Below are 18,027 nucleotides of genomic sequence, written 5' to 3'. Positions count from 1 at the left end.
GACCCAAACTATCAGCATGACTAGAAGTCAGAAAATATAACAAACTTCAAATTTCTTATAAATTAAAAAATTAAAAGTTCAAAATTAATTACTATGAACCTTGGGATGTAGAGTGAGGGAAGGTTTAACAGACTCTAGAAGGAAAAAAAAAAAAGACCTTAGGACATACACAAAACTAGACAAATCACTCTAAGAAAAAAAAGTACATTAAATGCCAGAATATGAATATGTCAGTATTTGGTGGTTCACAGCACTGGCCACAGGGAAGGGTCTCAAAAGGGTCTCAAAACAAAATCCGAAGTGGTAGCCATTAAAAAATGTTATCTCCATGTGAGTCTAATAAATTCGTTCTTCAGGGACAGCAGTGAAAGGAAAGAAGGAAGAGGGAGAGGTGAAGATTCAATAGACATGAAAAAAGTGAAGTACAGGACAGGTTAAAATGTTCTTTTTTTAAATTTTTTTTTTTTTGTTGTAGATGGATGCAATGCCTTTGTTTATTTCTTTTTAATGTTGTGCTAAGGATCAAATCCAGAGCCTCACTCATGCTAGGCAAACGCTTTACCACGGAGCCACAATCCCAGTCCCAAGAGTGTTCTTGAAATAGCATCACAGTCCATGAAATGCCAAAGAATAGGGGAGAAATTAAACTTCACATAAAACCCTGTAGGAGACAGTAGAATGAATTGAACGCCTCTGTTCATGTATGAATACATGAGCAGTGTAACTCCACACCATGTACAACAACCACAAGAATGGGAGTTATACTACACATATGTATAGTGTGTCAAAATATACTAAGAAGAACAAATAAAAAATTTTAAAAACTAAATATAAACCCCCTGTAAGAGGAACACAAGAAAATAGAAATGCAAACACCTCAGCTAGGCCTGGGGCTGTATCTCAGTGGCAGAGTGCTTGCCTGCACATGGGAGGCCATGTGCTTTGATTCTCACCACCACATAAAAATAAATAAATAAAATAAAGGTATTGTGTCCATCTACAACTAAAAAAATATTTTTAAAAAACCACCTCAGCTAATAAAAGGCCTCATAAAATAGCTAACTGTGAAAAAGAAAACTGTAAGACAACACTTGAAATTGAATTAAATGCCCTCAACAAGCATTTGGAGATATACACATGCACATAAACACATACATACACATGCCTGGAATCTGGAATCGGAAATTTTAAAAACTAAACAGTGGACCCAAAAAACCCACCACAGGGCACTTGCTCTGGTTTGATTCTTTACACTGAAAAACAAACCAAACCATACAAAACCCTACCACCTCAAAAAAAAAAAAAAAAAAACCAGAAAAGCACATGCCACAAAAACTGACCAAACTCAAACAAAGAAAATAAGTGAAGAGTAAATTGCAAGTCATGAAAAAGAGAACAGATATAAACGAAAGTTTTTAAATAAGAAAAATTGAAGAAAGACTGGAAAACTTCTAAGAGAATAAAAATTATAGATATTAAAAGGATGAGAAAAAGGTTAAGAGGAGATTTGAAAACATTTTGGTATAAGCACAACAATTATATAGAAGGCAAAGGAATTAGAATTGTTAATACTATTTATAAAAGAAGAATGAAGAAAGAGAATCTGTCCACTCAACTTCAAAACTTACTATGTAGCTACTATAATGAAGACCATGTGATATTCATGGAGAAACATAAGCAGATCAACAGAATAGAATATAGAAGCCAGAATAGAGACCCACACAAATATTCCCAACCTATTTTTGACAATTCAATGAAGAAAATTTAGGCTTTTCAACACTAGTGGTTATTTTAAAATAACTCAAAAGGATCACAGACCTAAATATAAAGCATAATATAAATATTTTTAGAAAATACCAGGGAAATTTTCAAGATTTAAGGCTAGGTAAATAGTTGTGAGACTTGACAACAAAAACATAATCCATAATAGGAAAAAAATAGACAAATTGAACTTGATTGAAATTAAACATTTTTTGCTTTGCAAAAGACCCTGTTCAGAGGATGAAAAAATAAGCTACAGACAGGAAGAAAACACTTACAAATCACATATTCAACAAAGAACTAAATATATAGAATATATAAATAGCTCCCCAAACTCAAAAATTTTTTAAAAGGTAAAAGATATATGAAGTAGCATTTACCAGACAGAATATACAGATGGTAATAATCAAATGAAAAGATGTTCAAGAATCTTGTGACTAGGCAGATGCAAATTAAAGCCACAATAAAAGATCACAACACACCTACAAGGTTGGCTAATATATAAAAAGTAGTGACAATACCAAATGCTGGCCAAGATGCAGGGAAACTAGATAACTCATACAATGCTGGTAGGAACATTTAAATGGCATGACCACTGTGGACAGTTGTTCAGCCTCTTAAAAACCTAAATGTGCAATTACCATACACAACCCTGGGCATTTATCCCAAAGAAATGAAAACTGTATTCATACCAAAATCTGATAAGAATATCAATGGTAGCTCCCCACCCTATTAATTCCAGGTCTTTATTTTTTATTTAAAAAATATATTTTAAAATGAGTAAAATTTACCATCTTACCTATTTTTCAATGTACAGTTCAATGGCATTAAATACACTCACAATTCTGTGCAACCATTACCACCATACGTATTTTAAAAAACTGAACTCCATACCCTTTAAACAGTAACTCCTAATTCCCCTCTCTTCAGTCTCTGTCAACCACATTCTACTTTCCATCTCTACAAATCTGACTATTCTTGGTACCTCATGTAGGTGCAAACACACACTACTTGTCTTTGTGACTGACTTATTTCATTTAGCATAATATCCTTGAGGTCCACCCATGTTGCAGGATGTATCAAAATTTCCTTCTAAGGCTGTATAATATTTTTGCTAAAAGCCACAATTCACTATGAAAGTCTGTTATAACTATCAGTGCATCAAATAACATAGGAATACCATCTACATAAAACAGAAACCATAGGAGATGGAAGAAGAAATGGAGAGAGACTATCACATCAGACTCACACACCATCCTCAGTATAAGCCAAGTAAAGTGAGTTTAAGTTATAAAAAAAAGACTACGGAAGACTTAAGAATTTTAAGTTAAATTTTAGGGCTCTGTGTCAAGCTTTACATACTGATAACAAAAAAAAAAAAGAAAACTGTATGTATGTGTGTGTGTATATATATATACATATACATATGTATACACACACACACACACACACACACACACTAAATGTTAGGTCACAGAAAAAACCTTAGTGAATTTCATGAAATAGAAATATCAGAAGTGACACTTTCTAATATCAATGAATTAAAAATGAAAATTAAAAACAAAAATTTAAAACTCTCTTCCACCTGAAAATTTTAAAAATAACCATTAAATAACTCTGGAGGAAAAAAAGCAAACACAAATATGAATTACATAAATTAAATTACAGAATTTTTTGGGAAAGGATAGTGAAAACATGATATTCAGACTGAGGATGTAAATAGTTTTAAACATCTAAATCAATTAAACTAAAAGAATAAGAATATATTCAATTCTCAATTCAAAAATCTTGAAAAGAAAAAATAATCATGAAAAATGTTCAAAGAGATTCACAAGAAATATAAAATTAGCCCCAAAACATATGAAAAGATATTTAATTACTTAATAAGTAAAACCACACTTATCCATCAGATTAGCAGCAAAAATTCAAAAGCTCGTCAATATGTCGTTTGGTGTGAGAAAATAGGTATTCCCATATGTTAATGGAATTTGACAATAACTAACAAAACCAGTTTTTACCATTTTGGCCAAGAACTTTCCCACTTCTAAGAAGTTAAAAATATATCTCCAATATTAGAAAATAATTATACATAAGAATATTCATTATAGCAACATTTGTAATTATAAAATATTAAAAATCACTCAAATGTTCAAATGCAAGAGATTAGTTGAATAAACTTAGCGACGGTATATATAGTGAATGGGTTAGTAGGCAGGTTTTTTTTAATAGGAATACATACACATGAGAGGAAATTAAGTGTATGTGCATATGTATAAAATATGCTGCATTCATACAATAAAAGACAAGAGAAGTAAATATACATGTATCTTCTAGCTTTTGCAAAAGAACCACAGGAAGGACAAGCCAAATAACAAGCAAATTGGTTACCAAAAAGGGTAGAGGGACAAAAGGATACAGAAGGGACATATATTTCTCATCTCTGTCTGCTGAAAGGGCCTAGAAGAATGGCATGCCAGTAATATAAGCACAATTAATATGCAACTCTTAGGTTATAGATGCCATTCTCCACTAAAAGGAGCAAAGGTTCCTTGGAGAAATAACTAGGGCAGAGAAGGTACAATGTGAACCTGCAACACCTTGGGGAACCAAAAAATAGGAAAGTGGTCAAAAAAACTAAATGATGGGGGTATGTCAAAAAGACAGGGGAGCCAGCTTGAAGGAATTCCCACTGATCAAACATGGAAAACTTAAGCAAAAGTAAATAAGAACAGTAATGAGTGAATTTTAATCTGCTAAACAAAATAAGAATCCAGGAGTCCATAGTAATAAATAAGGGGAGAAAGAGGAACCTTCCTTACAGAAGAGTGTCAACTGATAAGTGTAGAGGGAGTAGTTGAGTTTGAAAATAAACGTTTTGTATTCATTCCAACAAAATTTTTTTTTTCTGAGGAGATGGGTGGGAGAACAATGATCACAGATGATAATTCTAAGGAGGAAATTTTGATGAAGACTAGGCTATTTTCGTGGTCTTAAAAAAGGCTCCCCACAGATTGCTTTGTAATTGAAAGAAAAAGAATAGCAATTATACCATAGAGAAACCAGATGACACCTTGAGCAGGTAATCAAAATTAGCCTCCCCATCCCAACTCAGAACAGAGGAACATCATGCCCATCTGGATGTCTGACAACACAATCCTACCTATGAAGTATGCCAGCAAATAATGTACAATCACAATCTAACCAAGAGGAAGAAGCACACAAATTCCAGTCCAAAAATAATCTATAAAATAACTGGGCTCCTCTGTTCTTCAAAAAAAATGCCAAGAACATGAGAAAGAAGTAGGAAAGATTAAAGAAGGCTTCAGATTAATGACTAAAGAGACATGACAACTAGATGCAATACAAACTCCTGGACTGGATCTTGTTCTGGAAAGGAAACAACAAATGCTATAATGGATATTACTAGGGAAATCTTACATCTAGACTCTAAGATTAGTTAAAAATACTTTATTGAGTTTAAATTTACTGATTTTGATAATTGCTGTGCTTATGTGAGAGAATGTCCTTGTCCTTAGAAAATGCGTATGAGGGTTGGGGTTGTGGCTCAGCGGTAGAGCACTTGCCTAGCACATGTGAGGTCCTGGGTTTGACCCTCAGCACCACATAAAAATGAAATAAAGGTACTGCGTCCAACTACAACTTAAAAATAAAATATTTTTTTAAAAAGAAAAGACACAATGAAGTATCAAGGTTTAAGTAAAGAGTCATCATGTATGTAACTACTCTCAAATGGTTCACAAATAAATAATAACAAGGGCAGAAGGATGGGGAAAGAGAAAGAGAACATGATAAACAAATATGGCAAAATGTAAAGCACTGGTGAACTTACACAGGGGATATAGTTTTGCAAATTTTCTGTAAATATGCAATCACTTCAAAATAAATATTTGAAAACTTTAAAAATACTTTAGAGTAAATATGTCTTTTTAAATATTCTTTTTAGTTATTGATGGAGCTTTATTTTATTCATTTATTTATATGTGGTGCTGAGAATCGAACCCAGTACCTCACGCATGCTAGGCAAGTGCTCTACCTCTGAGCCATAACTCCAGCCCAATATGTCTTATTTTTACAGAATGATTTGAGACAAAGCCCTTCGTAAGACTGACACTTTTCTGAAGAAACATAAACTTTTCAAATGAAGTTATCACTTAATTGTTCAAGTATCTTTGTTCTTGTTACTGAATATTAATATTTTACACATAAAAATGTAATTCAAAGTTACCAGAGGGGTTCAAGTAGAAACGATCACTGAACTCAAGACATGGGAATACCCTCATTTGAGGTCAGTCAATGTGACCTGTACAAAAGACATTTTCACTGAGCTTGGGTTTCCCCTTGGTAGAGACAAAAAAAAAAAAAGACTATTTTAAAAGATTACAGTGAGAACCAAACAAACAATATGTATCACAGCTGTCTTAACAATACAACATGTTACAGATGCACATATCATGTAAAGGTCCTTAATCACTTTCACTTAGGTAAATAGGAATGGTTACCATAAAATCATACTGCAAAAATTACTTTTCCCCTGGACTGTCTTATCTAGAGGCCATATTTTTATCCTATCTTACCAACATGTAAGTTAAAGAATAAGGAAGTCAATATCCCCAACTGCAAAATCAGACCACTAAACAGAAAGGCCTTTTCTTACCAAAAAAAAAAAAAAAAAAAAAGACTATTTACCTTGCCAGAATGTACCTTGATGCCAATGTTTCTTATCACTAACACTTCAATTAAAAGCCTAAAGATGTGTTGTGAGGGTAGAGAGGAGGGAGAATCATGGTGGATTAGGTCTCATGAAAGCCTGTGAACAGCTCTCCTAGCCATTCTCAATATCTACACTGTTTCTGAGTACATTAAAATACTCTATGAGCTCCTCTTCTTTTAAAGGGGTAACAATGCTTTCTTCTGTAGTTAAACCTGAGAAAACAAATAACTTAATTCCCTATTTTAATAAGTTTATGTTGATCAAAGAAGTTTTACTGAAGCCAGGTGCCTATAATCCCAGCAATTCAGGAAGCTAGGGCAGGAGGAATGCAAGTTCGGCCAACCTCAGCAATTTAGTGAGAACCTGTCTCGAAATAAGAAATAAAAAGGGCTGGGGTTGTAGCTCAGTGGTAGAGCACCCATGAGTTCATTCCCAAGTACCACAAATAATAACAATTTTACTTAAAACAATGTTTTTCTTTCTTAGAAAATGTGGTATCATCTTAAATATTCTGCACCTAAATTAACCCCAATTTTTTATTTACAAATTCAATTTTCAAAACAAGCATTCATGTTTACAAGTTTAAAAATGAGTCAAATGAGGAATTCCCTTGTTTTCAGAAACCATGAAACTAAATGCCACCTATCAGCTCCCCTTGGGGATTTAGCTCATGAAAGAATCATTCCTTCTAGAAAAGACTGATACCTCTTACACCATCAATTGGGGCTTAATATGCATCCAATAAAAACTACTTACAATGATGCATTCCAATACTTATTGAGCACCTACTATTTAAAAAGCAGTGTGCCAGAGGATATTAGAACTACAGCCCTGCCTTCAAAGTGTTCACATTAGAAAGGGTATAGATGATGCCCAGAACTTTTACGTTAGAAAATGGCAAGGACTGGAATAGAGAAAAAAACAATGTAATTCACAAGTTCAATGAAAGGAAACATACTCCTTCCTTCAATAACTTAAATTGTTCAGGAAGCAGATATAAACTATGATTAGTCAAGAGATAACTTACTTTATGATTTGTATATGCTAACTAATATCTATAACAACAGTAGTTCCCCTTACGAAATACTTGCTGTTCATTACTCACTGTGCTAAGATTCCACAGACACTGTTTTATCAAATGTTACCATCTTTAATGTCTGTTATTAATGTTATTAATGTCTGTACAGTCAAACTAAGTGTGGCTAAAAACAAAGAACATTTGCTCAGAGTCACACAACTATGAAGTTTGAAAGGAGAGATGCAAATCCAGAACGCTTTCTCTTCCACTAGCCCTTATTTAGATATTCTTAGACAACAAAGGCAACAGACTCCAACTTCCAAGCAGCAAGGATCCATATTTTTACAACGGGGATTTTTTTCCAACCTCCACCCTCAGTAAGCTATCTCCCCACACCCATGGGTGATGTCCCCTAATCACTAAAGCAATCTTCTAACACTATTACACTCAAAGACATTCTTCTTTTGATAACGGTCCTAAGATTCATTCCTGCTTCAACAGCATGCTCCAGACAGGTGCTCTGCATTTGTCTGAATGTGGCAGCAACAACCCAGTTCAGGAAAAATGCCAGATGTTCCAACAATAAATGTTACCGTTATCTATTTTTATTCTGGCAGCTCATTGAGGTTTTTATCATTTCTAGCTGTAAAATATATAAAGAGACCCTCTTATGGTAAAGTCCTGTTTTCCATGAAAAACTTTCACTCTATCAGGCCTGAGAAGCTTTCCTCTTGATTTGTGACTGAACCATGAGAAAAAACATCACAGATGCAGACTGCATTGCACTAGGAACATATGCATGCTTTTAAATCACTTTTATCTTACTTTTTACTAATGTAACCCTGAAACATAAAATATGTTCTTTTTTTTCCCAATCACTGTTATGGGAAGAACAGATGGTGAAAGAGTTAGATTAAAGTAATACAGCATGTCCATTAAAATAACCCCCACTTCTGGGGATGCTTCCCTCAAACAGGAGTCATGTTTATTATAAGGAATGGCTTTGGCTTACACACATTGGAAATTGCCAGGGGGTTTCTCAAGGATAAACATAAGGGTAAAGAGAAAAACTAATGTCAAAATCAAATGCTTTTTAAAGTGACAATAATGCAAGTTATTCTGCTAATCTGAGAGGCTGACTGAAACCATGTGCCTACGATAATGTAACCGAACAACATGCAAATAACAAAGTTCATTTCTAACTTCAAAAATCTTAGGACCTACAAAACATAATTAACTGAAGTTGCAAAGATAATATCAAGCAGAAAGTCCTTTCTCCAACTAATAATACCTAGAAAACGTTCATCTCTATTGTCTTATTAATAAAAATCAAGAATAATTCTGTATGTAATATATATTAAGAAAGGCTAAATCTGATTTTAACAAGTAAAATAAATACTTAAGCACTGAAAAAAGGCCTTCTGAGATGTTTTTATGAAATTTAGCTTAATTACATATAATTCCAAAAGAGTTAAGCTGAAAAAAAATTCAAGAAAAATCAGAGAATATATTTTTTTTAAAAAAGTCATATTAATCTTGGTCACATTCCATGGTCGAGGATGATTTCACAAGAGAAAGAGAGCTAAAATATACCCATGTGTACTATAAATAATTAGGAAATACTGAATCAAAATTCATGTTAGAAATTTTAAATATTTCAGCCATTTTTTTTCTTCTTCTTAAAGAGTAGTATAAACTGTCAGCTTCCCAGAACCAATATTAAAATACATGGTCACAAAATTCTCACTCATATTTTTTTATTTCATCCTTTATAGTATAATCTATTATTTATTGTGAAATTGTTTTCAACTTTAATCCACATTTTAGTTATTTTTAGCTCAAAAATATATTCTGGCAAGAAATCTTTCATACCTGTAAATTCCCTGATATAGTTCACAAAGTAGAAACATGGGGAGTTTTTTAATATGCCTCAAATGTGGTTTGAAATGTCATAGGCCTTCTCTTAATCCACCCCCCACAGCTACAAAAATGTTCCTGGGATTCAGTTCACTCATTTTTCTCACAGAAAAGTAACCATAGTCGACATCTCATTAGCTGTCAGAGTGATGTGCAGCTGGAAGGGAATCAGCACACCAGACCAGGGGCCGGGTTTCCTCCAGTGTAATTCTATAAGGAATCTCCTATAGGGTTCCATATGGAGAGAGCTGTTCCCAAAGCATGAAATCCATATTCTATCCCTTTTGTAAATCCAAAGGTAAAGTCCTAAAGACTTGTAATCATTTTCATTGTGCTGAAGATTTTAAACAGGTAATATCAAACATGGAAAAAAACATTTAATTAAATCCTTTATGCCATAGCATCTACCCCTGTAAATGATGAAGAATATTCCAACTTGCATGGATAACAAAGAAGTAGCTCTAGCTCACTGAGTAAACTCTGGGTTTCCAAGACCAGTAGCACTAATTTTAATGGTAATCCTCTTCCATGATGGGCTTCAGGCATGAGTCAGAACCACTTCGATCCTTTCCCTGATGCTTTGACTCACTCTCTGATTTTCCACATCTAAGTGGCAGATTAGCTAGGCTTGAATTAGATTGGTACAGGTGGCGCCACCTGCTCCAACCCCTTACTTCAGCTTTGTTTGGTCTTCACTGCTTTATTCTGGGTCTGGACAAAGGATGGGCCATCCAAGCTGCTCTTGAAGTATCTTAGAACTGATATGACACATTATTGGCCTTCCACATGTGGAAAGATGAGGTCTATTGAATTTGTCATTTTGTGAAAACATATTGAAATTGGAAGGCCATGCACCAAGTTAATCCATTTCAAACTGGTAATTGTACATTAATAGATAGGTCTACCTATCTTAGCTGTCTAAGCTAAACACAGTAAAAATGAGGGAAGCTAAAACCATATAAACCATGTTTTAAACAATATACATCAGAACATTTCCCCCAGGTTTATTGAGGTATAATTGACAAAATTGTTATATATTTAAGATGCATAACATGATGATTTGGTATAAATGTACATTGTAATATTATTACCACAATCTAGTTAATTAACAGCTATTGCCTCACACAGTTGCCTGTGTGTGATATGAAGATTTAAGATTACTTTCAGCAAATTTCAAGTGCCCAGTGTTATTAACTATAATCATCATGCTTATATTAGATTTTCAGCACATATCCATGTTATAACTGAAATTTTGTACCCTTTGACCAATATCTCCCATTTCCCCCAGCCTCCAGCCAGTGGCAATCACCATTCTACTATGTTTTAGATTTCACATGTAAGTGGAATCATTTTGCATTTGTCATTGTCTGGCATACTTCCCTTAACATAATGAATTCCAAGTTCATTCATCCATTTTGTCACAAAGAGCCAGATTCCTTTTTATAGCTAAATGATATTCCATTATAGACCATATTTTCTTTATTGATTCATCCATTGATGGACATTTAGATTGTTTCCATGTATTTGTGATTTGATTTTTATTGTAAATAATGCTACAGTGAATATGAGAGCACATACATCTCTTCAAAATACTGATTTCATTTCCTTCATATATACCAAGAAGTGGGGTTACTGGATTTCCATTTTTAATTTTTTTGGAAGAGCTTCCATACTATTTACATACTGGCTGCACCAATTTAAATTCCACCAACAGTACCCAAGGATTCCCTTTTCTCCATATCTTTGCCAACACTCATTATACCTTATCTTTATTACAATAATCATCCTAACATGTGAATGTTTACTTAAAACTTATCCAATAATTAGTAATGTTGTCTACCTTTTCATGTACCTACTAGCCATTTGCATGTCTTCTCTTAAAAAAAGTCTGTTTGATCATTTTTAATTGAATTTTTTTCAATTGAGTTGTATGAATTCCTTATTTTTTAATATTAACCCATTGTCAGCTATATGTCTTACAAATATTTTCTCCCATTCCAAAGGTTACCTTCTCACAATATTGTTTCCTTGGATGTGTAGAAGCATTATAGGTTGATAGAGTTCTACTTTTTTATTTGTGTTTTATTGCCTGTGCTTTTGACATCATATCCAAAACAAAAAACAAAAAAACAAAAAACATGGCAAATACTAAGGTCAAGGAGTCTTCCTGTTTTCTTCTAGAAAATTTGTGATTTTTAGCTCTTACATTTAAGTCTTTAACCCAATTCTAGTTACTTTTTGTGTGTGGTGTAATATATGGGTCCAATTTCATTCCTTTGCATATGGATATCTAGTTTCCCAAACAACATTTATTGAAGAGACTATCCTTTCTGCATTGTGTATTATTAGCTCTTGTCAAATATTAGTTGACCATAATACATGTACAGGTTTATTTCTAGGTGTTTTATTCTATTCCACAGCTGTTTTATGCTAAAACCATATTTTTTGATTGCTACAGCTTTGTAATATAGTTTAAAATCAAGATATGTGATGTCTCCCACTTTGTTCTCCTTTTTCAAGGTTTCTTTGGCTATTTGAGGTCTTTTGTGGTGCTATACAAATTTGAGGATTTTTCTTGTTTGTTTTCTATTTCTGTCTTGTCTTGTTCCTTATCTTAAAGGAAAAGCTTTCAGATTTGCACATTAAATATGGTATTAGCTACAGGTTTGTTATTGATAATCTTCGTTATGTTAAGATACATTCCTTCCATAACCACTGTTGAAGAGTTTTTATTATGAAAGGATATTATCAAGTGCTTTTTCTGACTCCATTGAGATGATAATATAATTTTTATCCTTTATTCTTTTGATGTGGCATATTGACTTGTTGATTTGTATATATTGAGTCATCCTGGCATCCCAGGGATAACTCACTTGATCATGGTGTATGATCCTTTTAACGTGTTGTTTAATTTAGTGTGCTAGTATATTGTTGCATCCATGTTCTTCAAGGATATTGATGTGCAATCTCCTTTTCTTTCAGTGTTCTTGTCTGACTGTAGCATCAGGGTGTTGACCTTAAATAATGAATTTGGAAATGTTTTGGCAGAGTTTGGAAAAGACTGATGTTAATTATTCCTTAAGTGTCTGGTGGAATTCACCAATGAAGCTTTGTTGAGGGTTTTTTGATTGCTGATTCAATCTCCTTACTCATTATTGTGCTATTCAGCTTTTCTGTTTCTTAATGATTCAGTCTTAGTCAATAGCATGTTCTAGAAATTATTCCATTTCTTATACATTATCCAATTTTAATGCATAATTGTTCACAGTGGTCTTATATGATCCTTTGTATTTTGTGGTATCAGATGTAAATTCTCCCCTTTCATTTATAATTTTATTTGTATCATTTCCTCTTCTTGGAGAGTCTAGCTAAGGGTTTGTCAATTCTGTTGATCTTTTAAAAAAAGAAAACATCCACTCACTTTTGTTGATCTTTGCTACTGTTTTCTATTCTCTAGTTCATTTGCTTCTGCTGTAATCTTTATTACCTCCTTCCTTCTGCTGACTTGGTGCTTAGTTGATTCTTCATCTTAAAATTCCTTTTGGTGTAAAGTTAGATTATTTGAGATCATTCTTTTTTGCTTCTGCTTTTTTTTTTTTTTTTTTTTTTTTTTTTTTTTGAGCACTGGGGATGGAACACAATAGAAAGCACTCTGCTACTGAACTACACTTATACTATCTCTTATTTTTTTTCTCAAAGTGTTTATATCTAGAAGTTTTGCTCTCAGAACTATTTTTGATGTTTCTTATAAGTTTTGGTATGTTTCCATTTTCATTTGTCTCAAAGACTTTTTTCCCCTTTTGATTTTTACTTTGAACGACTGCAGTTGTTCAGGAGTACATTGTTTAACTTCCACACATTTGTGAATTTTTCAATTTTCCTCCTGTTACTCATTTTTAATTTCATACCACTGTGGTCATAAAAGATACTTGATATGACTCCAGCCTTGTTGAATTTATTAAGAGAAGGATGAGCAGAAGCCAACACCCCCTGAATATCCCTGTCTGCCTCTCCTTTAACCACTTACCAAGAAAATAAGAAGGCAGCAGTTGTGACCAACCCCATCTATAGTTTCTCCTTAAAAGGCTGGTTTTGCCTCCCCAGCTACACTGTGGATATGTTTCCTTAAGGATTGGTCTTTAGCATTTTATTGTATATTATAGGTATTTTAACCAAACATAAGAGTTAGTAAAGAGCAAATCATAAACCTGAAAGCAAAGAAGTCTCACCTTACTTAGCAAAGTGATTTGTAATATAATACTCAGAAGTTCATATATTCGGATAAGCTAAAAAGACCCAAGGTGTCTGCTCTAATAATCTCCTGATACTACTATAGGAAAGAGAGACAAATCCTAAATTTATACATGGCTAGGAAATATAAACAAGCTTATATGCCATAAGATTTCCTGGGTAGATGATTTTTTTTTCAAAATTAAAATGAATAAATGGTCAAGGATTACATGTTTTCATGTTTATATAAAATATGACATGAAAGGATATCTGTACTGGTGGTGATAAAAAATACCATATATGAAGAAACAACTATGCTTAAGAATTATTGATCCTTTCTTTTCCCTGCAACTTAAAAAGTCAAGTTCTGAATGCAGTAGTCAACAGCATATTTTTGATACCAGAGAGTTTCTATCTTTGCCTAAAGAAAGTCAGATTGCTGGTAATAAAAATTAAGGGGGTTCTGTGGGATTCTTTAAGGTAACAGATGTGGAATAAAACATGCAAGTTTTTCAGTATATCTGTAGCAAGTGATTAAATGCTTTCAGATTTCAAGAACATGCAGAGTCTTACACATGCACTGTTGTTAGGGAATGATACAGTATTGGTTACTACTGATTAGGGAAAAGACAAGAGGAGGGCAGGATGATTCAGTACAATGGGATGGCATGCACTGTCTGCATTAAATACAATCATAAACACATCAGTGTATTTAAAAGAAAACCCTGGAATTAGGAGGCAATTTATTCATGATTGACATGAATAAGCCAAAGCAAGAAAATTTCCAACTAATATTAGAGTGGCCATGACTACCTGTATGAAAATAGGTGAAAAATATTATGGTAATATTATATACAACTGTCATAATGGTATAATTGATGTTGTACAACAGTAGCTACATGCAAAATCTTTTTTTTAAGAGAGGAAGAGAAAGAGAGAGAGAATTTTTTTAATATTTATTTTTTAGTTTTTGGCAGACACAACATCTTTGTTTGTATGTGGTGCTGAGGATTGAACCCGGGCCGCACGCATGCCAGGCGAGTGCACTACCGCTTGAGCCACATCCCCAGCCCATACGTGCAAAATCTTTGGAAATTAACTATAATTTTTTTGTACTGGGGATCGAGCCCAGAGCACTTTATCACTGAGCTACATATGTCCATAATCCCCAGTCTTTTTTTTTTTTAAATTAGGGTCTCCCTAAATTGCTGAGACTGTCTTCAGACTTGTGACCTCTTGCCTCAGCCCCCTGAGTTGCTGGCATAACAGGCAGCCATGACATCCAGCTAACTCTAATATTTCCCATAAGAATTTTTCCAAAACCCTTCAAAACAATTATATTTTGACCTCTCCTATCCAAAGTAATACATAAAAGCTAAAAGGTAATTGAGTAATTTCATTAAGTGGTCTTAATATAATGAAGTCTAAAATCATTCCCAAAGGTATCTCATATCAGAAAGGGATCTGAAGTTTCATCTAGTACTCTCTAGACAAACTAGGTGGTAGTATTGAATTATAATCTGTGCATGTCTCCAATGTTCATATAAGGGTGACTAAATTCCACAAAAGAAGTGTTGCTGTTTGCCATTTATTTATTAGACATCTGTTGGAAATTTCTAGATATGCCTAATAAACAATAGAATAAAGAGTCTAATAAAAAATATGATTAGAATCATTAAATTACCATTTACTTAACTAACAAGAGTCATAAGATGTAAAGTTACCCTATGAACTCTATTTTTTAATTGATTTTATTTTTTTAAGTACAGGACAGCAGAATGCATTACAATTCTTATTACACATATAGAATACAACCTATGAACTTTATTTTGCTTGGAAAATTTCTTTTTGAAAAATCTGATGATAATTTGCATGTTAAAATGTGTAAGTATGTAATATCAAAAAAAGACTACTTTGGAAAATAGATAGAAATATTTAAAATTAAATGCAATTAAAATACTCATCATTTGGTCACTTAGAAGGAAGGTATTATGCATGCTTATCTATAATTACTGAAAATAAGCTTTAGAAGTATAATTGTAGAGGTAGTAGATCTACAATGACCAAAATACATCTATAACAAGAAGAGATACCAGAATCCAAAAAGAAAAAGAATTTTATCCATTCTTCCTCTACAATACCTTTTACTCCAGTAGCAAACTTTAGTTTACATTTTTGTAAGTTCACAGCAGAACTATTTAAAATTAGTATCCTAGATAGTTTTCCTTGGTTTAACCATACTAATATTCTCACATATGTTCAAAAACCTTTAGTAGTTCTCCAGAAGACAAACTCTAAACTCATTGGCCTAGCACTTTATGGCCTGGCACAACTCAGTATTTCCAAACATATTCTTCCCAGTCCCCACTCCACCCACAAGCCCAATCACACTAACAATTTGTTCCTGAATTTCCTCATTATCTTAGTCTTCCTGAGGTCCCCTCTCTTTTCCCATATTCCATATGTCTGAATCCTACTCTCAAAGCCAGGTCACCCACATACCTTCCTTTGTCAGACCAGAGTCCATGTTATTGACACCATTCACAAGTGCTCTGTAGTACTTCTACTACATTAACCACTTTGACAGTATTGCAAAACTTAAATACATTTCTTATACCACTTCTTTATATTCTTGCACCTTTTACTCGAATCATACCACTCAGCTCTCACAATGACCACTGCAACATCTATGGATGAATTCCAGTTCTTTTCTTTCTGCAGAAACAGTATTGAATTTGCTGTGGATATCATACTTTTCCAGTGCACCCCAGGACACTCTCACACTGTGGCAATCCATTCATATGCCTGTTCGCTTGTCTGTCTCTATCAAAAGCAAAACATGTACATTCTGTTTGTGATCTGTGTGTGTTAGCAGCCCACAGAGTAGGAACTCAGTCAATGATTGATATAGCACCATGATTATCCAAGATAAACACAATTAGAAAACAACTTTTATTAGGCACATAAATGTTAACTCAATTTATGACTAGGCTATTTAGAATGGAAACGTCAGAAAAGAAAAATCTACTTTGGAAAAGTGGGCAGAATTTAGAATAACAAATAATATAGCCAAAATTCTTAAGAACACATTTATATAGATATTAATGAAAATTAATACACAAATGTATTAGTCAGCTTTTTGTCACTGTGACCAAAATATTTGACATGAACAACTTAAAGGAAGCAAATTTTCTTTTGGCTCACAGTTTCAGAGATCTCAGTTTGTGGTCCACTAGATACATTGCTTTGGGCCTAAGGTGAAGCGGAACTTCATAGCAAAAGAACATGGCAAAGAAAAGTTCATGGCCACTGGGAGGTGGAGAGAAGAAGGGACCAAACACAAGATGTAGTTCCTAAGGGCACAGCCCCAAAGACCCATTCCTTTCAACTAGATTCCTCCTTCTAGCTTCTACCACCTCCAATATTCCATTTAAATAATGAGCTCATCAATAGATTAATTCACAAATGAGGTCAAAGTTCTCATGATCCAATTTCTTCCCAAAACCCCACCTCAAAACATTGCTCACTGGAGACCATGCCATCAACTCATGTACCCTCAGGGTACATTACAGATCCAAACCATAACAAACATCAAGATAAATCCTATGTATATACGTGTAGGTACATATGTGAGATTTTTATACATCATAGAACGCTGAAGAAGAAAGAACAATTTTGGAGAGAGAAATAAGGGATAAAGAAGGATCTCCACTTTCCACTCATCTATGTTGTAACTTTCAAATTAACTCCTTCCCATCCACACACATGCAAAGAGTAGTCTAGAAGAAGTTAAAGCACATATTTAAAATGAGTAGTTAAGAGTAAAATCGTAGAGGTTAAGAGCTGTGCATAAAAGAAAACAGACCTCACGAAGAAGTTTTGGAGGTTCAATGGGAAGACTTTGTTTTTGTGGCTTGATTAGTATAGGCAAACTCCTTCTTCATATTTCCTAATTTAAGTATTTTTCTTATCTATACATCCAACCTTCCTAAATATTTAAGGACAGGACCACCCAAAGGTAAAGTAAAACTCTCTTCCTAAAGTGTATGATAGTATAAGAAGAGCTTCTTATTAGTTGGTCTATGGAAAGAAGCAGCTGCCCCTCCAATCACATTTTATACTTCAAAGTGCCCAACTTCTAACAGAAGTTGTACTAAAAAACTCTAGCTACTACACATCTACTCTCCTCCCTTTTTTCTGAAAAAAGAAATCTAGTCTTTTGTGGGAAATTTCAAGTGATATGATATAAGTCTCTTCAAAGGCAGAGATTATCTTCTACTCATCCACTAAAATAATCTACCAAACAGTAGCTTTTTTAGTGACCATTGGGTCAATGATGACATTTCCTCAAATAGCATACACCTGTGGA

General features: G+C 33.6%; 1 protein-coding gene across 1 annotated transcript in view; it reads right to left on the bottom strand.

Annotated features, from left to right (window-relative positions):
* The window catches only part of Sim1 (SIM bHLH transcription factor 1), a 68,013-nt gene that overhangs the window by 6,933 nt on the left and 43,053 nt on the right, over nucleotides 1-18,027 (bottom strand). The gene's annotated exons all lie outside the window — the stretch shown is intronic.

The sequence above is a fragment of the Callospermophilus lateralis genome, chromosome 6, assembly GCF_048772815.1.
Source record: "Callospermophilus lateralis isolate mCalLat2 chromosome 6, mCalLat2.hap1, whole genome shotgun sequence".
Lineage (NCBI taxonomy): Eukaryota > Metazoa > Chordata > Mammalia > Rodentia > Sciuridae > Callospermophilus > Callospermophilus lateralis.
The sequence above is the reverse complement of the archived record's forward strand: the minus strand, read 5'-3'. Positions and strand labels throughout refer to the sequence as shown.